At 40.6% G+C, this 25076-nt stretch overlaps 1 long non-coding RNA gene across 1 annotated transcript in view; it reads right to left on the bottom strand.

The window, feature by feature from the left end:
• LOC119624490 (uncharacterized) overlaps positions 1 to 25076 on the bottom strand; it is an 86853-nt gene that overhangs the window by 27554 nt on the left and 34223 nt on the right. The window contains exon 3 of the long non-coding RNA XR_012093685.1: positions 12637 to 12805. This is a non-coding gene — a long non-coding RNA (uncharacterized lncRNA). The remainder of the gene's footprint in view (positions 1 to 12636; positions 12806 to 25076) is intronic.

Here is a 25076-nt window from a genome sequence, read left to right as displayed (position 1 = left end):
CATTTCCTTCTGTGATAGTTTGAATGTGTCACCTCAAAATTCAAGTTGAAACTTAATCCCCATTGTGGCAGTGTTAAGAGGTGAAGCCCTTTGGGAAGTGATTATGTCATGAGGAATCTGTACCTTATAAAAGAGATGGAGGGAACTAGCCTAGGCATTTGTTTTCTTTCCTTTTTTTTTTTTTTTTTTAAGACAAGGCCTCACTCTGTTGCCCAGGCTAGATTAGAATTGCAGTGGTATGGTCACAGTTCACTGCAACTTGAACTCCCAGACTCAAGCCATCCTCCCACTTCAGCCTCTTGAGTAGCTGGGACTAGCGGTGCATGCCACCATGTCTGCCTATGTTTTTATTTTTTCAGTAGGAATGGGTTCTCACTATGTTGCCCATGCTGTCTCAAACTCTTGGGCTCAAGTGATTCTCCTGTCTCAGCCTCTCAAAGTGCTGGGATTACAGGCATGAGCCACTAGGTCTGGCTGCTTAGGCCCTATTTGCCCTTCTGCTTTCTGTCATATGAGGACACAGTGTTTGGCTCCTCCAAGATGCATTTCATTCAAAAATGGCAGCAACAGGGTGCATCTTAAAAGCAGGAAATGAAGCCCTCCCTAGACACCAAACCTGCTGACACCTTGATCTTACACTTCCCAGCCTCCAGAACTATAAGAAATAAATTTCTGTTCTTTATAAATTACCCAGTCTCAGGTATTTTGTTATAACAGCACTAACAGATTAAGATACCTCTGACTTGTCTGCTTGCCTCTTGTACAATTAAGAACCCTCGTGATTACATTGGGTCTGCCCAAATAATCCACAATAATCTTATTTTAAGGTCCCCAGATGAGTAAACTTAATTCCATTTGCAACCCTTGCCATAATTCCTCCTTGCCATGTAACATAACATACTCATAAGTTCCAGAGATCAGTACATGGATGTCTTGGGGTGTCATTATTCTGCTTTCCACAACCATTAGCCACTATGTCCTGCTCTCTAATTCTAGAATTAGGACTGAAACTAGTAAATTGCTTTAGATAGTTGGCCTGACCCATCATCTCTTTGATGGTGTCCATGAATCCCATGCCTGAAAAAACTGGTCTCTGTTTGGCCTGATGTTCTCTCTCCTTCACTTGACCTTTATATAAAGTGGTTCACAGTGCATTACACTGAGTATGAGAGTATTTTAATTGATCTTCCCAAACAGGTGAGTAGAATAAACTATTATTTCCTCAACAATATTTAGATTATTTTTTGTGACAGCAAGGTTAATAGATCCAATTTTTCTTTAATGCAGTTTTCAAATATAAAAAGCCTGTCTGTTCATAGTATATCACAGTCTTATCTGATAGTACTTTTGTTAACTCAATTAATGCCTGGGGATAGTTTATACAAACTACAATTATCATTAGCTACCAGTTCCTGAAACTACTCAGAAGTGACCTGTACATTTTTTTAGATGCATGTATAAAGGCACACTCATTGATATAGTTTGGGTCTGTGTCCTGCCTAAATTTCATGTCAAATTTTAATACCCAGTGTGGAGATGGGGCCTGGTGGGAGGCAATTGGATCATGAGGGCAGATTTCCCCTTTAGTGCTGTTCTTGTGAGAGTGAGTGAGTTATCATGAAATTTGATTGTTTAAAAGTATGTAGCACCTCTCCACTCCCTCTCTTTCTCCTGCTCCAGCCATGTAAGATGTGCCTGCTTCCTCTTTGCCTTCCACTATGATTGCAAGTTTCTTGAGGTCTCCCCAGCCATGCTTCCTGTATAGCCCGTGAAACCTCTTTTCTTTATAAGTTAAACCTCTTTTCTTTATATGTTATCCAGTCTCAGGTATTTTTTAAGTAGCAGTGTGAGAAATGACTAATACAAAAAATTGGTACCTAGGAGTGGGGCATTGCTATAAAGGTAGCTGAAGATGTGGAAGCAGCTTTGGAACTGGGTAACAGACAGATGTTAGAACAGTTTGGAGGGCTCAGAAGAAGACAGGAAGATGAGGGAAAGTATGGAACTTCCTAGACCTGATGAACAGTTTTGACTAAAATGCTGATAATGCTGATAGTAATATGGACAGAGATGGTCAGGGTGATGAGGTCTCAGATGGAGATGAGGAATTTATTGGGAACTGGAGCAAAGATCACTTTTGTTATGCATTAGCAAAGAGCCTGGTGGTAGTGTGTCCCTGTTCTAGACAACTGCAGAACTTTGAATTTGAGAGACACGATTTAAAGTATCTGGCAGAAGAAATTTCTAAGCAGCAAAACATTCAAGAATTGCCCTGGCTGCCTCTAAAAGCCTATGTTCATATGCATGAACAAAGAAATAACCTGAAACTGGAACTTATATTTAAAAGAGAAGCAGAGTGTAAAAGTTTGGAAAATTCATAGCCTGGCCATGTGGTATAAAAGAAACACCCACTTTCAGGGAAGGAATTAAAGGAGGCTGCAGAAATTTGCATATCTCAAAGAGAGGGAAGTACTAATAGCCAAGACAATGGGAAAAAGACCCTGAAGATATTTTAGAGACCTTCACAACAGCCTCTCTTATCACAGGTCCAGAGGCCTAGGAGGGAAAAATGATTTTGTGGGTCAGGCCCAGGGCACACTGCTCCCTACATCCCAGCCACTCCAGCTCCAGATGTGGCTCAAAGTAACACAGGTACTTGGGCTGCTGCTTCAGAAGGTGCAAGTCATAAGCCTTGGTAGCTTTCACACAGTGTTAAGCCTGCAGGTACACAGAGTGTAAGAGTTGAGGCTTGGATGCCCCTGCCTAGATTTCAGAAGATGTATGGTGATATGACTTGGTTGTGTTCTCATCCAAATCTCATCTTGAATTGTAGTTCCCATAATTCCCATGTGTTGTGGGAGAGACCCAGTGGGAGGTAATTGAATGATGGGGGTAGTCACCCCCATGCTGTTCTTGTGATTGTAAGTTTTCATGAGATCTGATGGTTTTATAAGGGGCTTTTCCTGCTTTGGTCGGCACTTCTTTCTCCTGCCACCATGTGAAGACAGACATGTTTGCTTCCCCTTCCACCATAATTGTTAAGTTTCCTGAGGCCTCCCTAGCCATGCATAACTGTGAGTCAATTAAACCTCTTTCCTTTATAAATTACCCAGTCTTGGGTATTATCTTTGCAGCAATGTGAGAATGGACTAATACAGTAAATCGGTACCAGTAGAGTGGGGTGCTGCTATAAGGATACTCAAAAATGCAGAAGTGACTTTGGAACTGGGTAACAAGCAGAGGTTGGAACAGTTTGGAGGGCTCAGAAGAAGACAGGAAAATGTGGGAAAGTTTAGAACTTCCTAGAGACTTGTTGAATGACTTTGACCAAAATTCTGATGAGCATTTTTTCATGTGTCGGTTGGCTGCATAAATGTCTTCTTTTGAGAAGTGTCTGTTCATATCCTTCGCCCACTTTCTGATGGGGTTATTTGATTTTCTCTTGTATATTTGTTTTTTTCGTGTACATTTGTTTAAGTTCTTTGTAGAGTCTGGATATTAGCCCTTTGTCAGATGGGTAGATTGTAAAAATTTTCTCCTATTCTGTAGGTTGCCTGTTCACTCTCATGGTAGTTTCTTTTGCTGTGCAGAAGCTCTTTAGTTTAATTAGATCCCATTCTTCAATTTTGGCTTTTGTTGCCATTGCTTTTGGTGTTTTAGTCATGAAGTCCTTGCCCATGCCTATGTCCTGAATGGTATTGCCTAGGTTTTCTTCTAGGGATTTTATGGTTTTAGGTCTAACATTTAAGTCTTTAATCCATCTTGAATTAATTTTTGTATAAGGTGTAAGGAAGGGATTCAGTTTCATCTTTCTACATATGGCTAGCCAGTTTCCCCAGCACCCTTTATTAAATAGGGAATCCTTTCCCCATTGCTTATTTGTGTCAGGTTTGTCAAAGATCAGATGGTTGTAGATGTGTGGGATTATTTCTGAGGCCTCTGTTCTGTTCTATTGGTCTATATCTCCGTTTTGGTACCAGTACCATGCTGTTTTGGTTACTGTAGCCTTGTAGTATAGTTTGAAGTCAGGTAGTGCAACGCCTCCAGCTTTCTTCTTTTTGCTTAGGATTGTGTTGGCATTGTGGGCTCGTTTTTAGTTCCATATGAACTTTAAAGTAGTTTTTTCCAATTCTGTGAAGAAAGTCATTGGTAGCTTGATGGGGATAGCATTGAATCTATAAATTATCTTGGGCAGTATGCCCATTTTCATGATATTGATTCTTCCTCTCCATGAGCATGGAATGTTCTTCCATTTGTTTGTGTCCTCTTTTATTTCATTGAGCAGCGGTTTGTAGTTTTCCTTGAAGAGGTCCTTCACATCCCTTGTAAGTGGATTCCTAGGCATTTTATTCTCTTTGAAGCAATTGTGAATGGGAGTTCACTCATGATTTGGCTCTCTGTTTGTCTGTTATTGGTGTATAGGAATGCTTGTGATTTTTGCACATTGATTTTGTATCCTGAGACTTGTAGAAGGTAGAAGTTGCTTATCAGCTTAAGGAGATTTTGGGCTGAGACAATGGGGTTTTCTAAATATACAATCATGTCATCTACAAACAGGGACAAATTGATTTCCTCTTTTCCCAATTGAATACCCTTTATTTCTTTCTCCTGCCTGATTGCCCTGGCCAGAACTTCCAATACTACGTTGAATAGGAGTGGTGAGAGAGGGCGTCCTTGTCTTGTGCCCGTTTCAAAGGGGATGCTTCCGGTTTTTGCACATTCAGTATGATATTGGCTGTGGGTTTGTCATAAATAGCTCTTATTATTTTGAGATATGTCCCATCAATACCTAGCTTATTGAGAGTTTTTAGCATGAAGGGCTGTTGAATTTTGTTAAAGGCCTTTTCTGCATCTATTGAGATAATCATGTGGTTTTTGTCGTTGGTTCTGTTTATGTGATGGATTACGTTTATTGATTTGCATATGTTGGACCAGCCTTGCATCCCAGGGATGAGGCCAACTTGATCATGGTGGATAAACTTTTTGATGTGCTGCTGGATTCAGTTTGCCAGTATTTTATTGAGGATTTCTGCATTGATGTTCATCAGGGATATTGGTCTAAAATTCTCCTTTTTTGTTGTGTCTCTGCCAGGCTTTGGTATCAGGATGATGCTGGCCTCATAAAATGAGTTAGGGAGGATTTCCCTCTTTTTCTATTGATTCTATCTGAAGTTAGTCAGAAGGTGAGATGCCTGAATTAGTGATTTGAAGATGAGGCAGGTTGACGTGATGTGAGGGTTTATGGTATGACAGTGGAAGTGGATAGCAGAGGTGGAATGGAGGGAAGATCATCATTGGAAGGAGAAAATTTGTAGTAGTATTAAAGTATGTTCTTTATGAGATGAGTACCTGAGTTTAGATCCCGCCTTCACTACTTAATGGCAGTGCAACCATGAGCAGATTTAATCCAATAGCTAGGAAGAAGACTAACTGATTAGCTGGGGATAGCTCAGGGCAGCAGTTTGCAACTCATTAATGTGATGGATTCTACCATAAGAAGAAAGCAGAATGAGAAACATAAAGTAAAGAAGGTATTTTTGGCATGGGCCCAGGGGAAAAGCAGTCTGGCTGAAACCATTCAGTTTTGTCAGTCAGGAAGCAACTATCTAAGTAAACAGGAAGTAGAGAAGGTTGCAGGATAGGGCAGTGGTTAGTTGGTGACAAACAAGAGCTGATACCAGATGGGTGTAAGTGGTTACATGTAAAAGACATTCTGATAGAGGCCCAGGCATTTCATGTTAATTATCCCAGTCTTCTCCTGGGAGATCTTGTTTCAACAGAGTGTCTAAGTAACATGTGTTGAGTCCTATTCTCAAATAGATAAGTCCTTGAGAGACTGGTTTTTGCCAGTTGTCTGCTGGGTAGTTTTATTTCATCTCATTGAATCATCTCAACATTCTGTGAGGATGGGATTAGGTGAAGAAACCAGCTCAAAGGGACTAAGTTACCTGGCCTAAATTCATTTACATCATACTATCATACAACACTTTGGAAATTATCTCCTCTCTGAAAAGTAACTATTAGGCATAACCTATTAGAAAGAAGGTGTATTGGCTTTCCAGAGATGCCATAACAAATTACCACAAACCTCGTGACTTAAAACAACATAAATCTATCCTTTTACTATTCTAGAGGCCAGAAGTCTGAAATCAAGGTATTGGCAGGGCCATGATCCTTCTGAAGGTTCTAGAAGAGAATGCTTCCTTGCCTTGTCCAGCTTCTGATGTCTCCAGGCACTCTTTGGCTTCTAGCTACATAACTCTGATCTCTGCCTCCATCTTCATCTGGCCTTTCCTCTTTGTCCTTGTCTTTTACTCTTCTGTCTGTTATAAGGATACTTGTAATTGGATTTAAAATCCATCTGGATGATCTCATTTCAAGATCCTTAACTTAATTACAGCTGCAAAGACCTTTTTTTTTTTTTTTTTTTTCTAAATAAGGCAACATTAACAGGGGCCAAGTATTGGGACATGGATGTATCCTTTTTGGGGCCAACTCTTGACCAACTATAAGAGGTATCACTATTATAATATAAATGCAGATTTTGTAGTATTTTAATAACAACTAAGAGATTGAGAGGAATATGTCTTGATTAGAGTTTCCATGTCTAGATTTCTATTCTTTAAAATAATAGACTTTTACAAAATGCTAGTTCCCCTAGAAACCCCCCTCAAACATTTGGCCTATTAGAATTTCAGAGCAAGAGGGGAGTGTGATGCAAAGGCACATGTACTTTGAAAATGCCCTCCAAGTGAACATGATATATCCTTCCTACAAGGTACACACCCACATGTGTTTGAGAATTGCTCCTCTGAAGAAATACTATTCCAAGGCTGATAGATGGGTAAGAGGGAGCTTCAAGGTATATTGATTGTGTGTTGAGGGAAGAGAGAGAAAAATCTATCTGTAGTGATAATGGAGGCCACAAATTGGGTTGATCTGAAGAACCTCAAATCCAAAGGGCAGGGCTGGAAAGAAAGATCTGATTACTACAAGAGAGTAACACTGTTGTTCATGTGATCTGTCTGCAATACAAATCTAATCATGTCACTCTAGCCTGAGATCTCATTGGCTCTCTATGAATAATGGATGAATTTCAGATTCCAGAACACAACACACAAGAATTTCACAAGCTGGCCTCTACCTACTCTTTAGACTCATCTCTCACCATTCTCCCTCAAAGACTGTCTGCTCCTGCCATACTAAAATTCTTGCTACTTCTCAAACATGTCTTATCCTTTATTGCTTTCCTAGCCTTGAACATGCTGTTCCATCTGCTTGGAATGCTCTTCTCTGCTGCATAATTCCTGCTACACCTCCAGACCACTTTTCCTGCCACTCCATTTTCTATCCTGCATTAAAAAGCCTCCTCATTCTCCTCAATGAGTTTGCATCTGCCTCTGCTGTGATTCTAAGTCACTCCATTCATGGGAACTGTTGGCCTTGTGTCCCATCTTAACTTCCCCTGAGTCTAATACTTTGAGAGCTTTTAGAAAGATAAAACTGTGTCATACTCATCCCTAAATCCCCAGTGACTAGTAAGTCCTTAATAAACATTTGCTGAAAAATGAAAGGATCAGATCATTATGGCTTCAAGTCTGAAATACATACTTGGTTTGGTGATAGTGGGATCCAGGCTTTAGATCTTAAGCCTGTCAGACTGGGGCCATAGGCAGAAAAGAACACAAGGGAGTAAGACTGGAAGGGGCACAAGAAGAGGGAATTGTAGGAAACTGAGAGGTTATCCAGTTTGGAGGCATAACAGGGGTTGTTTAAGAAGATTAGGAACCCTCAGTTCATTCTCCCATCTTCAGCATGAAAACTACTGAAGTGGAATCATGTTGGAATTCCCCTTAATACCAGTGACAATACATCAGGAGTGATGGGAATGACAGATGAGCTACAGATAGAAAGTGTCATACTGACACCAGGGAGCTATGTAGTTATGGGATGAATTGAGGGAAAGAGGACAGAGGGAAACACATATGAGAGAACCTTTAGAAAGTTTCTGAATAAGAAAAGAGGGATTTGATGTTGGGTCCCATTGGCTGGTGTACATATATTGGCTGGTGAATAGTCTATTATATTTTTGGTAGCTGTCATTCTCAGCCAATTCTGACAAAAGTGAACTATATTGCCCACACTTGCATTTGTTCTAAGGGCATATAATTCATAGGCTGGCAACCTCTAATGAAGTCTTGGTATAAGAGCTTTTCTTAAAAGGATGTTAGTAGCATCTGAATCAGTTGGCTCAAGCAGCACAGTATAACAGTCAGGAATCCAAGGTCTAAAACCAGAGTGTACACCAATTGGACAAGTTAATTAACTTCTATGTGCCTTTGATTTCCTCTTTAGTAAAATGGGTATGATAATACCAGTACATACTTCATGAGGTTGCTTTTGAGATTCAAATGGGTTAATATGAGTAAAACCCTTAATAAGAGTGATCAGTAAGTGTTATCTATGTTGTAACTATTCAGAGGTAAATACACTAAAAAATCACCTTCTGAGTTGAAATAATAATAATTATTTTTCTAGCATATAAGGACCTGTAATAGTCAAGACCCAGTTGCAAGTGACAGAAACCCAACTCAAAATAGCTTAAGAAAAAAAAAAGGTTTTTATCGATTTGTCTATCTGAAAAGCCCAGGATTATCTGTAGTAACTTCAGTATGGTTTCAGGGTTGCAAAGTCAGATTGTTAAGACTTGACTTCTTTATATCTCTTAGCTCTGCTTTCTTCTATACTAATTTTATACTCAGGCAGTTTCCTCTTGTAAAAGCAAGATAGCTGTTGGCAATGCCACACTTGTGTTTCCACACAACTTAGTAACTTTCAACTTAATAACCCTGGTAGAAGGTCCAGCAAAAACTTCGCTCCTGATTCTTGTTAGCCCAAATTGGATCACATACTTATTCCTGAACCCGGATCATGTGTCTACTGCTGAGAGAGCAGAAAACCTTTCCACAAAGGCAAATCAAGGTTTGGTTACCTTGATTTGCAGAAGAAAGGCAATTGAGGCAGATAGGGATAGATTCAGATTTTGTGGAACTTAAAGCTTTATAATTTTGGGGTCTTCTTTAATTTAAAAAATTTACACATTTAAAACAGGCATAAAAGTTAGTTTTATTTAGAATGAGAAAATAAATCCCAACCAATTATTGAACTCTTGGAGATTTAGGTTCTTAACTTCTTAGATCGATTTAGACAATTTACCAGAAATGCTAACATATAAATGCTTGTTGATTGTAACTTGGCTTTCTCTCCCCACCTAGAATACTCCATTACTCCCAGAACCTTGCATGCAACTGAAGGCTTCTGAAGCTTAAGCTGTGTTAGTTTCACAATAAATCCCCCTCTGGACATAGGGCAAGCAAAAACAAAACAACAACCACCAAAAAAACCCTAGCAAATATCCACTTCATACATTTCTTTCTTTCTTTCTTTTTTTTTTTTATTTGAGATGGAGTCTCACTCTGTCGCCACGCTGGAATGCAGTGGTGCGATTTTGGCTCACTGCAACCTCTGCCTCCCAGGTTCAAGCAATTCTCCTACCTCAGCCTCCCAAGTAGCTGGGATTACAGGCACAGGCCAACAGGCCCAGCTAATTTTTTTTTTTTGTATTTTTTAGTAGAGATGGGGTTTCACCATGTTGGTCAGGCTGGTTTCAAACTCCGACCTCAAGTGATCTGCCCATCTTGGCCTCCCAAAGTGTTAGGATTACAGGCGTGAGCCACCGCTCCCAGCCTCATACACTTCTTAATAGTAGATTCCTTATTTTAAAGAATGGGCAACTGAATGTATATCCAAGTAACTCTGCTCAGGCCACCACGTCTGGAGAACCCTGGGTCTTGGCAGTACAAATGATCATCATTTTGTACTTTGTGGCAACGGCCAAACCCAGCTGGATTTTTGCTACACTGATTTTAACAGCTCTGCACTCACGTAATTCGGTGCTTTAAAAGGCCATGTTTTATTTGGCACTGATGCTTTCAACAAACTTACAGGGACCATTGGCCCCAGGAGCCAAAAGCTGAACCTGTGCTGCTACAGCTCCTGGCCCTGTCCTAATTTCCTCTTCTTCTTCTCTGCTGTTTCTTCTACCTTTCACTTCTCTTCTTCCTCTTTGTTTTCCTCCACCTTTTCTTATTCCTTCTCCTCTTCTTCCCTGATTGTTTTGACAGATCACTGAGTTCAGACAGTACATCACACATGAGGCCTAAATTATGAATAAATTCCATTGACGTCAGGCCATTTGTACATCCAGTGAACTTGGCTCAATTTTTGGCATCTCTAAGCCGTGTCCACTGGAGATGCAGATGAGTGCCTTCAGGGCAACAGAGGCATTCTAGATGGTGGTGTTCAGATAGACTCCCCAACACACTGCCTCCCATCCGGGCCAGCGCTCAGAATGCCATAGGCCACTCTCAGCACATCCCCTCAGCTGCTGTTGACTCTTGGAAGGAGCGCAGCAAACATACTGTGACTTATCAGGGCAAACCTGCAGATGATTAACTTTGGGCTCATTATATGCTGCATTTCTACCCAAGTGGACTCCAGGCTGGGGGTAAAAGCAGTGTAGGAGAGAGGGCAGACAGAGTGAAACAACAGGAGTTTGGCAGCAATTATAAAAGTTTTCCCCAGCAAAGGAGACACAACAGTAGGAGAAAAATAGATGTTTAAAAATAGACAAACATAAGTTAAAGTCCCTGCTATTTCACTCATTACTTGTGTGCACTTGTTAGGTTGTGGTAGATATCTGCCCAGTATTTTTCCCACACCCCTGCTTCTGAAAACGCAGTCTCTTTTCATTTGGGGGACTCCTTTACTACTCCACATGGCCTCAGGGCTCATACCCTCCTACCCTAACCCCATCTGTCTCTTAGGGAGTGATTATCCCCAGCAGAGCCAATTACAGTGTCACAGTCCTGTGGACACAGCAAATAAGCATGTGGCTAATGCCAGTCTATAAAGTCCTTCTTTGAAAGTTTTTTTAAAAAATTATATATTGGATCAAAGCTATGTAAGAATGTTAATATACCTTACAACTCCAAAATAAGGGAGAAAGGAAAATCGCTGTCATACCAGCTGGGAGAAATGGAGACATTCAAAGTCAAAAAGCGATGCCTTCACTTCTCTGAATCACTGCCATAGCTACCTAGATTTATGGAGGCAATGTGGGATTATACATATGTGAATTTTCCTGGCAGCTAAAAGTTATCCCTTCAGAGGTAAAAGGGCCCCCCCCTTTTTTTTTTTAAACCATGTTATTCACAGGTTTTTCTAAAATATTTCACATATTTCCCTTACTTTTTAAGTGGAAGATACCACATTTAGCCTCTTCTGGATGGCTCAGAGGCATCAAAATAAGTGTCAATTAATAGGCTATGTGATAATATGGTTTGGAGTGTTTTTTTTTTTTTTTCTTTTTTTCTTTTTTTTAAAAGACTGTCCCAACCTGCACTGCCTAACTCTTTCCTGCTTACCCAAGCACCACAGGGCAAGCTCTCAACAAGAATGAGCTTGAGGTACCCTGGCCTCATTCATGGCCAAAGCCCTGATTCTATTCGTGTCTCATATCCCCCTTCCTGATGTGTTCTTGCATTCTTCTGGCTCCTGAACTTCTGTTTGCTTCCTGCTTTTAGCCCAGCAGTTTTCCTTTAGATCTCACCTGTGACACAGCTGCTCTGTGACCGACCTTTGGTTCTCTTCCTCATATGCCAGTCTGCCTTTGCCCTTAGGCCCTGTTCTGTCTCCAGCTGGCAATTATAGTGAGACAGGCGGGGGTCCCATGACGAGGATCAGATGCTAGTGTTCCTGTCTCCTTTCACGTGGTTAAATGGACTGGGATCATTTACTATAGAGACAAACAACCTTAGATACTACAGTAACCCTCAGAGTAAGATTTTAAAATAGCTGGAGATAGAGGAAGGGTTATAGAAGATATTCATATTACTGCAGAGGGCATATTGTAATTAGGCAGTATAGAAATCCGTTTTCTGGGAAGCATCAATTACTCTCTTTACTGATTAATTGGGTTATACATGCTTCTTTGGAATTGTCAAATTTCCAAGCCTGACACTAGGCTCGATTGCTGGTTCCTACACTATCCAGGCCTACCTATCTCTTGTTCCTTTTCTGCTGACCCAACAGTCCAGGGCTGCCAAAGGTATAACATTTTCTTTCTGCTTCCCTTCTTTCTGAACAGGTCTCTTTCTTCATCTCCATAAAGATGACTTAAAAAAATAAAACATATAAATGCATCTCTATATATATGTTGAAAGTGGATGTTATACTTCTCAAGGGACAAAGGGAGATAACATGCTAAAAGTATTATTCTGAATGAATAGATGACCCGATTTAAAGCTATAGGAAACATTGCGATGGACGAGTCATTGCCAAATTAAAAGTTTACATTAAATATAAACTTTTGAGTCCCCTTTTAAGAACTTCAGTGAATCCTGGCTAAGCCTATGTTGTCAGTGGCCGCTGAATTGCTAAACCTCTCTTGCCTCTTTCACACGCAGTTCATCCACCCATTCCAATGCAGAAAGCACATACATTTCCAGCCTGGAGGCCTCACCTCTGATATGCAGACAGAAATTTGCCCCTCTTTTATTCACCCTTCCTACTTACCCACTTCTCTGTTCTGTTCACGCTGGCTCTGTGATTCCATGGCATACTGCAGTGCAGTAGCCCTCAAACATGGCTGCAGAGTGGAATCTATCCAGAGAGCTCTTGAGTGGTTCTGGGGTGCTGAGCCCAATCTCTCCCCTCCACTGTAAGACTTCATTGCAGTCTTTTACTGCAGAAAAAAAAAATCTGGTGTCCAGACCCAAACACAACCAATTAAATTAGAATCTTTTAGGCATGGAATTTCTCTTCTAGTATTTTATTGAGAAAATTCTCAAACAGACAAGAAAGTTGAAAAATTTACAATCTTGCCACCTGGATTTTACCATTAGCATTTTATTATTCTTGCCTATCCATTTAGTAACATTTTATTACCACATATCTATCTATCTTTTAACAATCCTCTAACTACTAATCCACTTATTTTTTGACACATTTAAAAGTAAATTGGACCAGGTGTGGTGGCTCACACCAGTAATCCCAGCATTTTGGGAGGCTAAGGCTGGAGGATCACTTGAGGCCAGGAGTTCAAGAGCAGCCTGGCCAACATGGTGAAACCCCAACTCTACTAAAAATACAAAAATTAGCTGGGCATAATGGTGCATGTCTGTAATCCCAGCTACTTGGCAGGCTGAGGCAGGAGAATCACTTGAACCTGGGAGGCAGAGATTGTAGTGAGACGACATCGTTCCACTGTATTCCAGCCTGGGCGACCAAGTGAGACTCTGTCTCAAAAAAAAAAAAAAAAAAAAAAGGAAATTCAGATAAATGATGTATTACTCCCGGAGCCTGGGTAGTATGCATGTGGGTGTTTTTCATTATTCTTTATACTGTACACATATATTATAGGTATTGTATTTTATCCCCCAAATAAAAAGACATTTAAAAAGAATGAATAGTATTCTTTGCCCACGGGAAAATACTTAGGTAGTTTTTTTCTGTGTGGAATACCTACCCACCCTACTCTTTTCACCTATAGAAAGTCTACCTTTTTTAAGGAATTGGTGTAACTTTCCCCTGCTGAAGAATCTTTCCCTTGCTTCTGCAGCCATCTTCCTTCCTTCCTTCCTCTCTCCCTCCCTCCCTCCCTCCCTCCCTTCCTTCCTTCAGACGGAGTCTTGCTCTGTTGCCAGGCTGGAGTGCAGTGGCGCGATCTCGGCTCACTGAAACCTCTGCCTTCCAGGTTCAAGTCATTCTCCTGCCTCAACCTCCTTAGTAGCTGGGATTACAGGTGTGCCACCATGCCCACCTAGTTTTTTGTATTTTTAGTAGAGATGGGGTTCCACCATGTTGGCCAGGATGGTTAGATCTCCTGACCTCATGATCGCCTGCCTTGGCTTCTCAATCTCTTTCTTTTGAATTTACTTAGTATCTTTGCCATTCATCCTAGCCCCAAATTAAATGCTATTTAATTTATACTCTTTTCATTTCAGGTAAAAAAGGTAGCTTGCTGACACTAGTCTCAGATCCATTCCCACCGCTTCCCTGCTCTGCTCTGTTGCTGCCTTTTCACAGGCTGTCTCGTTCTTTGGTTCTTAATTGGTTAAAACAATGAGAAGCACCATAGGAGGACTGAAAACAGGGGAAGAGAGAAGCCAGGCCATTTTTCACTCTGTTACCTGCATCCTTTGGAATCTGGCAGTTTCCCTCTGGACAGCCCCTCCCTTCCTTCTCCTGATCTACTCGGGCAGTTCTCCTGGTGGTTTTGGCTCCTTCTGCCTGACAGCCAAGGCTTCTGGGCTCTCGTGACAACTGCTTCTCTCAGTGTCACCCTTGCAACAAGGAGAATAACTTCCCAATTGTACTAATCTGTGAATTACTTCACCATTCCCTTTTTGACTTCTTCACTGCTCCATTCATCTACATAACGAATCCTCTGTTGAAACAATTTCCCTTCCTCTGAAAGACGTGGTTTTTTTGTTTGTTTGTTTTGTTTTTTGTTTTTCCTGGCTAGATCCCAGGATCCCAGCTGACACCATGTATAGGGAAAAGAGCACAGGCTTGGAAACTAGAGGGACCTAAGTTTGAATCCTATTGTTTATTCTATAAACTTGTTTAAGTTACTTAATCTCATTCTTAAACTAGGGGTTATAACACCTACTCCATTGGGTTGCTATGAGTGTTAAATGGCATACTATATGAACAGTGCCAGTATCATAGTTAGGACTCAATAAATGGAAGCTACCATTATTGATTTATAAACTCCTTGACAGTATAGCCATTTTCTTCTTTTTGTGTCTCAGTGCTTTACCTAAAGGTGTTTATCACATTACTTCCTCTTAAATTTAATTTAATCAGCAACTTATTGAGCATGTACTACATACTGACAATTGTATTAGGTAGTACTTCTGGAAGATATGATGAAAATACAGCCCTTGCCTTTAATATGCTTACAATCTAATGAAAGTGAGAGATGTGACAACAACTAAGTCTGCAGAAATGCAATCTGACAAACACACCACTGAGGTACAAGTGACACCAACAGGTACATGGTTGAAGGAATGAATGAGTGACTCTGTCTAGGAATATCAAGAACAATTTTGGAGAGGAATAGGCGCTGTGCTGGCTTTGAATGAAAAGAAAACTTTCAACAGGCAAAGAATGAGGGAAAGGAGAATTTGGGCTGAGGAAATGGCATGAACTAAATGGTGGAGCTATAACCATGCATGCACATTTAGAGCACAATTTCAGCACCTTTAACGGGAGTATGTGGAGGGAGATGTAGGGAGAGACCTTGAAATCCTTGATAGCTACTGGGCATGGACTTGATCCTACAAGTAAAAAAATCAATACAAATTTTTGAGAAGGGGAGTGATTCAATCAATGGTAACTTAAGAAAGAAGAAACAGAGTATGGAGACCCATTATCAAGTTCTTACTATAGTCCTACTGTGACATAATCCACAACACATGGGGATAGATAGGAAGGATGGGCAAGAGTGTTCATTCAAATTGGCTTTGAAACAGCATTTCTCAATCTGTTTAGCATACGAGTGTCTCATGAATCACAACAATAGCAAATATAGTCAATTATTTTTTAATGTACTTACAAAAAATATACATTCTTTATACCAGCCTATGATAAGGCTCTATGTGATCTGATCCAGAAAGTTCTCAGACTTCATCTGTATGCTTTCCCTTGCTTAGACTACTCCAGCTCTATAAGCCATTTTTCTGTTGCTTGAATAGGCCAACCAGGCCCTGGTTCTGACTCAGGGCCTTTGCAGCTGCTGTTCTATCTGCCTGGAGGAATTTTGCTCCAGACTTTTGTTTATCCTTACATTTTCTGCCACTTCACTTCTTACTACCCTTCCTTTTACTTACCCTCCTTTAGGTATTCACCCTTCTTATTCTTTCTTGAATAAGTCAAGCATGCTCTTGCCCCAGGGCCTTTGCACTTGCTGTTTCTGCCTAGAATTCTCTTCTCCTAGATTTCTGCATGGCTCATTTCCTCACCTCCTTCAGGTCTTTCTTTGCTTACGTGTCAACTTTTCAGTGAGGAATCCCTGCATCCCTGTTTAAAAATGTGAAGTTAAATATTTTTTCCCCATAGCACTTAACCACTTGGGATATTATGTATTTTCCTTTTTCTTTTTGTTTTTCCATAGTAGAATTTGAGGTGCATTAAGGCAGATATATATATATATATATATATATATGTGTGTGTGTGTATATATATATATGTATATATATGGAGTCTCGCTCTGTCACCCAGGCTGGAGTGCAGTGGCGCAATCTCTGCTGACTGCAAGCTCTGCCTCCTGGGTTCACGCCATTCTCCTGCCTCAGCCTCCCGAGTAGCTGGGACTATAGGCACCCGCCACGACGCCCGGCTAATTTTTTGTATTTTTAGTAGAGCTGGGGTTTCACAGTGTTAGCCAGGATGGTCTCGACCTCCTGAACTCGTGATCCACCTGCCTCGGCCTCCCAAAGTGCTGGGATTACAGGTGTGAGTCGCTGCGCCTGGCCAGGGCAGACAGTCTTATAGAATTTTGTTTCTTGCTTTATCCCTGGTGCCTAAAACAATTTGTGGTATACACTAAGTACTCAATAAACATTTTTTGAATGAATGACTGAATAAATTGATAAATAATTCCAGTCTCCTCATATCTCAGGTCTCAGATAAAATGCCTTTCTCAAAAATGCCTTTCTCAAAAATGCCTTTCCTGATCCTCCCATCTAAAACAGCCCTTCTTATCCTAATTGTGCTTTATAATATCATTATGTTTTACTTTTCTCATAGTACTTGTCGTTATCTGAAATTATTCTATTTATTTACTTGCTTATTGTCTTCCTCTTCCCTCCTCCATTAGAATGTAGGCTCCTTGAGACCTGGGCCCTTGACACGATAATTGCTAAATGAGTGAATGTACAAAGCACTGTGTTGAAAGCTTCAAATGAATTATCTCACCCACTTCTCACAGCAACCTCAATTAAATAGTACCATAGACTTCCCTTATCTCAAATGAGAAAACAGAGGTTTAAAGAGCTTACATAGCTAGAAAGTGGCAGAGCCCAGATTTGAACACAGGTATTTTGATTCCAGGACTCATTCTGAGTTAGTTTATGTAACTGAAGACTTCTCAGAACCTTGTAAATCTACAATCTACATGAGAAGGAAAGCATCTACAACACTGCCCAAATTTACTTGACCACAGAAACCTCTTCTTTGTGGAAAGTTACTAGGATTTATGGATATACTTTTGAAAATGCGTCCATAAGGTTCTAGCACTTTTGACTTGGAAGTTGTTAGAGCTTTCTTTACAGGTCTAACATAACTTCATTGTAATTCAAGGCATGTGACCCAACATGCCCAAGAGACATGGTGGGAAGAAGGAAGAGAGGTCTGCTCAATGGAAAAGCAAAGACATTCCGGGGTTACTGTTAAAGAAAGTAATAGAGGAGGAAAAATATCTAGGGGAGAGAGAGAGAGCCCTAAAGGGCCTAATAAGAGAAAGGAACAAAAATCAGCTTTCTTTCAGCAAAATCTGTGACTATTCAGTGTGTGGTCCTGGGTAAGGCAGCAGAAAGTTAATTCTGGCATGTAAATCCCCAGTGGGTGAGTAGACATTGGTGTTGTTTACTCAAAATTCATTCTCTTTCTTCCTCTTTTCTAAGAGAACACTGTATCTTCCCTTGTAATTCACCCTCATGCCCTTAGCCTGTGCTTCCCTAGGCCAATCACTCCCCTCACCAGTAAATGCTGTAGGAATGAATAGGTTGCCTTATGCAGCTGTGGTCAGTAAGACATAAAGGCAAGTCTGCCTGGGGACTTACATCTCTTGTAAGTTGGATTCCTAGGTATTTTATTCTATTTGAAGCAATTGTGAATGGGAGTTCACTCATGATTTGGCTCTCTGTTTGTGTTACTGGTGTATAGGAATGCTTGTGATTTTTGCACATTGATTTTGTATCCTGAGACTGCTGAAGTTGCTTATCAGCTTAAGGAGATTTTGGGCTGAGATGATGGGATTTTCTAAATATACAATCATGTCATCTGCAAAGAGGGACAATTTGACTTCCTCTTTTCCTAATTGAATACCCTTTATTTCTTTCTCCTGCCTGATTGCCCTGGTCAGAACTTCCAACACTATGTTGAATGGGAGTGGTGAGAGAGGGCATCCTTGTCTTATGCCAGTTTTCAAAGGGAATGCTTCCAGTTTTTGCCCACTCAGTATGATATTGGCTGTGGGTTTGTCATAAATAGCTCTTATTATTTTGAGATATGTCCCATCAATACCTAATTTATTGAGTTTTTAGCATGAAGGGCTGTTGAATTTTGTCAAAGGCCTTTTCTGCATCTATTGAGATAATCATGTGGTTTTTGTCGTTGGTTCTGTTTACGTGATGGATTACGTTTATTGATTTGTGTATATTGAACCAGCCTTGCATCCCAGGGATGAAGCCCACTTGATCATGGTGGATAAGCTTTTTGATGTGCTCCTGGTTTCAGTTTGCCAGTATTTTATTGAGGATTTTTGCATCGATGTTCATCAGGGATATTGGTCTAAAATTCTCTTTTTTTCGTTGTGTCTGTGCCAGGCTTTGGTATTAAGATGATGTTGGTCTCATAAAATAAGTTAGGGAAGATTCCCTTTTTTCTATTGATTGGAATCATTTCAGAAGGAATGGTGTCAGCTCCTCTTAGTACCTCTGGTAGAATTCGGCTGTGAATCCATCTGGTCCTGGACTTTTTTGGTTGGTAGGCTATTAATTATTGCCTCAATTTCAGAGCCTGTTATTGGTCTATTCAGATTCAACTTCTTCCTGGTTTAGTCTTGGGAGGGTGTTTGTGTCCAGGAATTTATCCATTTCTTTTAGATTTTCTAGTTTACTTGCATAGACGTGTTTATAGTATTCTCTGATGGTAGTTTGTATTTCTGTGAGAGTGGTGGTGATATCCCCTTTATCATTTTTTATTCCATCTATTTGATTCTTCTCTTTTCGTCTTTATTAGTCTTGCTAGTGGTCGATCAATTTTGTTGATCTTTTCGAAAAACCAGCTCCTAGATTCATTGATTTTTTGAAGGGTTTTTTGTGTCTCTATCTTCTTCAGTTCTGCTCTGATCTTAGTTATTTCTTGCCTTCTGCTAGCTTTTGAATTTGTTTGTTCTTGCTTCTTTAGTTCTTTTAATTGTGATGTTAGGGTGTCAATTTTAGATCTTTCCTGCGGTCTCTTGTGGGCATTTAGTGCTATAAATTTTCCTCTACACACTTTAAATGTGTCCTAGAGATTCTGGTATGTTGTATCTTTGTTTTCATTGGTTTCAAAAAACATCTTTATTTTTGCCTTCATTCCATTATTTACCCAGTAGTCATTCAGGAGTAAGTTGTTCAGTTTCCATGTAGTTGTGTGGTTTTTAGTGAATTTATTTATTTATTTTTTTGCATACTATTTCTTTTTTATTTTATTTTTATTTTTTTTAAATTACACTTTAAGTTCTAGGGTACATGTGCACAACGTGCAGGTTTGTTACATATATATACATGGGCCATGTTGATGTGCTGCACCCATTAACTCATCATTTACATTAGGTATATCTCTTAATACTATCCCTCCCCTTTCCTCCCACCCCACAACAGGCCCCGGTGTGTGATGTTCCCCTTCCTGTGTCCAAGTGTTCTCATTGTTCAATTCTCACCTATGAGTGAGAACATGTGGTGTTTGGTTTTTTGTCCTTGTGATAGTTTGCTGAGAATGATGGTTTCCAGCTTCATCCATGTCCCTACAAAAGACATGAACTCATCCTTTTTTATGGCTGCATAGCATTCCATGGTGTATATGTCTTAATCCTGAGTTCTAATTTGATTGCACTGTGGTCTGAGAGACAGTTTGTTATAATTTCTGTTCTTTTACAGAATTGCTGTAATTCTGTAAAAGAACAGAAATTTCTTTTACAGAATTAGAAATTCTGTATTTTACAGAACTAGAAAAGAGCAGAAAATTGCTGAGGAGTGCTTTACTTCCAAGTATATGGTCAATTTTGGAATAAGTGTGATGTGGTGCTGAGAAGAACGTATATTCTATTGATTTGGGGTGGAGAGTTCTGTAGATGTCTATTAGGTCTGCTTGGTGCAGAGCTATGTTCAATTCCTGGATATCCTTGTTAAGTTTCTGTCTTGTTGATCTCTCTAATGTTGACAGTGGGGTGTTAAAGTCTCCCATTATTACTGTGTGGGAATCTAAGTCTCTTTGTAGGTCTCTAAGGATTTGCTTTTTGAATCTGAGTGCTCCTGTATTGAGTGCATATAAATTTAGGATAGCTAGCTCTTCTTGTTGAATTGATTCCTTTACCATTATATAATAGCCTTCTTTGTCTCTTTTGATCTTTGTTGGTTTAAGGTCCGTTTTATCAGAGACTAGGGCTGCAACCCCTGCTTTTTTTTTGTTTTCCATTTGCTTGGTAGATCTTCCTCCATCCCTTTATTTTGAGCCTATGTGTGTCTCTGCACATGAAATGGGTCTCCTGAATACAGCACACTGATGGGTCTTGACTCTATCCAATTTGCCAGTCTGTGTCTTTTAATTGGAGCATTTAGCCCATTTGCATTTAAGGTTAATATTGTTATGTGTGAATTTGATCCTGTCATTATGATGTTAGCTGGTTATTTTGCTCATTAGTTGGTGCAGTTTCTTCTTAGCATCAATGGTCTTGACAATTTGGCATGTTTTTGCAGTGGCTGGTACCGGTTGTTCCTTTCCATGTTTAGTGCTTCCTTCAGGAGCTCTTGTAAGGCAGACCTGGTGGTGACAAAATCTCTCAGCATTTGCTTGTCTGTAAAGGATTTTATTTCTTCTTCACTTATGAAGCTTAGTTTGGCTGGATATGAAATTCTGGGTTGAAAATTCTTTTCTTTAAGAATGTTGAATATTGGCCCCCATTCTCTTCTGGCTTGTAGAGTTTCTGCCGAGAGATCCGCTGTTAGTCTGATGGGCTTCCCTTTGTGGGTAACCCAACCTTTCTCTCTGGCTGCCCTAACATTTTTTCCTTCATTTCAACTTTGGTGAATCTGACAATTATGTGTCTTGGGGTTGCTCTTCTTGAGGATTATGTTTGTGGCATTCTCTATATTTCCTGAATTTGAATGTTGGCCTGCCTTGGTAGGTTGGAGAAGTTTTCCTGGATACTATCCTACAGAGTGTTTTCCAACTTGTTTCCATTCTCCCCATCACTTTCAGGTACACCAATCAGACATAGATTTTGTCTTTTCATATAGTCCCATATTTCTTGGAGGCTTTTTTCGTTTCTTTTTACTCTTTTTTCTCTAACCTTGTTTTCTCACTTTATTTCATCAATTTGATCTTCAATCACTGATACCCTTTCTTCCACTTGTTTGAATTGGCTATTGAAGCCTGTGCATGCATCACAAAGTTCTCATACCATGGTTTTCAGCTCCATCAGGTCATTTAAGGTCTTCTCTACACTGTTTATTCTAGTTAGCCATTCGTCTAATTTTTTTCCAAAGTTTTTAGCTTCCTTGAGATGAGTTTGAACATCCTCTTTTTAGCTCTGAGAAGTTTGTTATTACTGACCTTCTGAAGCCTGCTTCTGTCAACTCATCAAAGTCATTCTCCATTCAGCTTTGTTCCATTGCTGGCGAGGAGCTGCGTTCCTTTGGAGGGGAAGAGGTGCTGTGATTTTTAGAATTTTCAGCTTTTCTGCTCTGGTTTCTCCCCATCTTTGTGGTTTTATCTACCTTTGGTCTTTGATGTTGGTGACCTACAGATGGGGTTTTGGTGTAGATGACATTTTTGTTGATGTTATGCTATTCCTTTCTGTTTGTTAGTTTTCTTTCTAATGGTCAGGTCCGTCAGCTGCAGGTCTGTTGGAGCTTGCCGGAGTTCCACTCCAGACCCTGTTTGCCTGGGTATCAGCAGCAGAGGCTGCAGAACAGCAAATATTGCTGCCTGATCCTTACTCTGGAAGCTTCGTCCCAGGGGGCAGCCACCTATATGAGGTGTCTGTTGGCCCCTACTGGGAAGTGTCTCCCAGTTAGGTTATACAGGGGTCAGGGACCCACTTGAGGATGCAGTCTGTCTGTTCTCAGAGTTCAAACGCCATGCTGGGAGAACCATTGCTCTCTGCAGAGCTATCAGACAGGGACATTTAAGTCTGCAGAAGTTGTCTGCTGCCATTTGTTCAGCCATGCCCTGCCCACAGAGGTGAAGTCTAGAGGCAGTAGGCCTTGTTGAGCTACATGGGCTCCACTCAGTTCGAGTTTCCCACCACTTTTTTTTACCTACTCAAGCCTCAGCCATGGTGGATGCCCTTCCCCGAGCCAGGCTGCTGTCTCGCAGATCGATCTCAGACTGCTGTGCTAGCAGTGAGCAAGGCTCTGTGGGCGTGGGAGCTGCTGAGCCAGGAACAGAAGAGAATCACCATGTCTGCTGGTTGCTAAGACCTTGGGAACAGCACAGTATTTGATCGGGAGTGTCCCATTTTTCCAGGTAGTCTGTCACGGCTTCCCTTGGCTAGGAAAGGGAAATCCCCCAATCCCTTGTGCTTCCCAGGTGAGGTGATGCCCCACCCTGTTTCTGCTCACCCTCCATGGGCTGCACCCAGTGTCCAACCAGTCCCAATGAGATGCACCATGTACCTCAGTTGGAAATGCAGAAATCACCCATCTTCTGCGTCGCTCCTGCTGGGAGCTGCAGACAGGAGCTGTTCTTATTTGGCCATCGTGGAATGCCCCAACATTTCTTTATTTCTGGCTTTCACATTGGCATTCTTTCCCACTTTTGTGTAGTTCCAATTTTTTGTTTAGTATTATTATGTGTGTTTTTTTTTAAACCAAATATCTTAGAAGTACTATTAAAGAAATTAAATTTTAGATAGGGAAACAAGTCACTCATTCCCAGTAAATAGCATTATGTCATGCATTATTCCATTTTAGAAATTCAGCTTTGACTCCCTATTTCAGGTGATTGCCAGTTTGCTATTTCAGGAGTAAGGAGCCAAACATCAGTTACACAAGCAACTTGCACGAGGTCTTGCAACACAAATGGGTCAGTGCTGACTCAAGGGTGCTGCCTAAATTGGGGGGAGTGGGACTTGTGTTGGAAACAAACAAGAGAGGAGTAGCTGACAGATCAATGGTGTAATACTGGAGTAAAAATCCCCAAACTACTACAGCCAAGGATTTTGGGGGTTCTTTCCTGGTCCTAAACTATGTTCTAGCCTCCTGGATGCCCAGCTACATAACTATTCCTGGGTCTGGGATGAAATCTGCACTTGAAACCAACTAAAGGCTGCTGTTCTTCCACCTCAAAACACAAATCTAGCTACTTGCATTATTGCCTGAAAGCCTCTAGATATGGCCTGGAGAAGATGTAAACCCTCTCAGACTCAGTCTCTTGAGCTGGTGACTCTGGGTGAATGGAGGCTTAATACAAATAGAGCAAGGGGTTCTTCATGATCACATAATCCTGTCTACATGCTCACTTTGGGGAAAATCAGGATGCCATGGGCTTCAGAATCAGAGTTTAAGAGATTTATAGATGCCTTAACAAGCAAAAGTGAACACCCCTACTGCCGACTCCATGAACTTGCTCAGGTAACTTGTCCGAGGACACATATCTAGTGAGTGGAAGAATGAGATTAAAATCCAAGTTGTCTAACCCTCAATAACTATGCACATAACCATTTTGCTAAATGAGAATTCCGTTAAGGTCCATGCCAAATAACTTCATGCATGAGAAAATCTCGTGAAGGGCTTACTGTCAGAAAAAGGTAATGAGATCGATGTTTACCCGCACCCTTCACCATTCTCCACCTTTCATGTCTACCCAAAATGTAGTCAATCCTCTCACTCTCTACATAGAGTCCTCACTGGTTCCTCACTATATATTCATGAGTTCATACTTCACACCCAGCATAACACACATGCATCAGTGGGTCCTAGCTCCGGTTCAGTAGAACCACCTATAATGGCACATCTATTTTTTAGGTGCCTCCCATTAGAGCAAGAGGATCCAGCAGGATGGAGAAACTCATGAACACTAAACTACAATTGGAGAGGGAATTTCAGTTATGTGATAGAGACAGTTTTCCAGAACTAGACTCTTGGGCAAAACTGTCTTGGCAATGAAAAGGCTGAGCTATCACCAAGCTTTTTGGGAGTAGCAAAGAAAACTGTCTCATTTATCACCACCTCTTTGGGACATTTGTTTGGGGAAAAGAGTGCCCTTGACCTGGCACATTCATTGGGCAGAGAGCTCTGTGTCAGGCTTTCTAGCTCCTTTTAGACTTTCAGAGGTATGAAAAAATCATACTAATAGAAACTTATTTCTGTATATGTGTATGTATATGTATATATATTATATTTCTTATAATTTTATAGTCTACAAAGTGTATGAAATTTGACCTTTTTTTGATGGAAGGAGTAGAAAGTCATGCTCATAATCTTGGAGTAGCCTTTTGGAAGGTACTAAAAATGGCTGTTGGTGGTAATAAAGTTTAAATAAAACTTGGATGTGCAAGACAAGAGGCTGCAGGTACTGGTCTAAAGAGCAGGTAAATATATAGAGAAAGGCAGAACCCAGCCTGCATTGAGTGCTAGCTGAATTTACACTGAAAGCAGGAACAAAGATGGTAAGGGTTTCTCATGGATTAGGTGTGGGCTCGGCAGATGAGAGCCAGCCTGGAGCCATTTCAGATTTCAACTGAGTTCTGCTCAGAAAGATCAAGTGACCCCAATAGAAGATGGGTTCACCTGATTTCCACTGCTATGGGGGGATACATAAGTAACCAGTTGAAGGTCAATGCTTCACCCACACTATAGACTGTTTGATGTGGGGGCTTCCAATGTACCCATGAAAGCAACTGTGAGAAGAATCGTCAGCTTGGAACATCAGCCAGAAAGAGCTGGATTTAAATATTTGTCACAGCTAGAGGTAACCAATGCCAAATTACATTGGTGACAGTCAGGAAGACATTTCTTGCT

This window comes from Chlorocebus sabaeus, chromosome 1, assembly GCF_047675955.1.
Source record: "Chlorocebus sabaeus isolate Y175 chromosome 1, mChlSab1.0.hap1, whole genome shotgun sequence".
Taxonomy (NCBI): domain Eukaryota; kingdom Metazoa; phylum Chordata; class Mammalia; order Primates; family Cercopithecidae; genus Chlorocebus; species Chlorocebus sabaeus.
Note: the sequence above shows the minus strand (reverse complement) of the source record. Positions and strands in the feature narration are given on the sequence as shown.